Source organism: Myotis brandtii, unplaced genomic scaffold (genome assembly GCF_000412655.1).
Source record: "Myotis brandtii unplaced genomic scaffold, ASM41265v1 scaffold786, whole genome shotgun sequence".
In the NCBI taxonomy this organism is placed as follows: domain Eukaryota; kingdom Metazoa; phylum Chordata; class Mammalia; order Chiroptera; family Vespertilionidae; genus Myotis; species Myotis brandtii.
In genome coordinates, this window is record NW_005371157.1 from 297,392 (window position 1) to 297,674 (window position 283).

Consider the following 283-nt stretch of genomic DNA (forward strand, 5'->3'; position numbering starts at 1 on the left):
TGGCCCGCAGCAGCCCCAGGGGAGTGGAAGGAGGGGCGCGAGGGGCCGCAGAGCAGGGCGGCCTGAGCTCCGGCTCTTTGGGTGCAGGTCAGCCCCATGGGCCTGCGCTCCCCCCAGGGACCTGCTCCCTCTTCCTCTTCTTTTTTTAAAAATATTTTATTGATTTCAGAGAGGAAGGAGAGGGAGAGAGAGAGAGAGAAACATCAATGATGAGAATCATTGATCAGCTGCCTCCTGCACGCCCCCCACTGGGGATCGAGCCCACAACCTGGGCCTGTGCCCT

The 283-nt window shown here is 60.1% G+C and overlaps 1 protein-coding gene across 1 annotated transcript in view; it reads left to right on the plus strand.

Annotated features, from left to right (window-relative positions):
- Positions 1 to 283, plus strand: part of TTYH3 (tweety family member 3) — a gene marked incomplete at its 5' end in the record, with an annotated part of 14,041 nt that overhangs the window by 10,004 nt on the left and 3,754 nt on the right. The window lies entirely within an intron of this gene.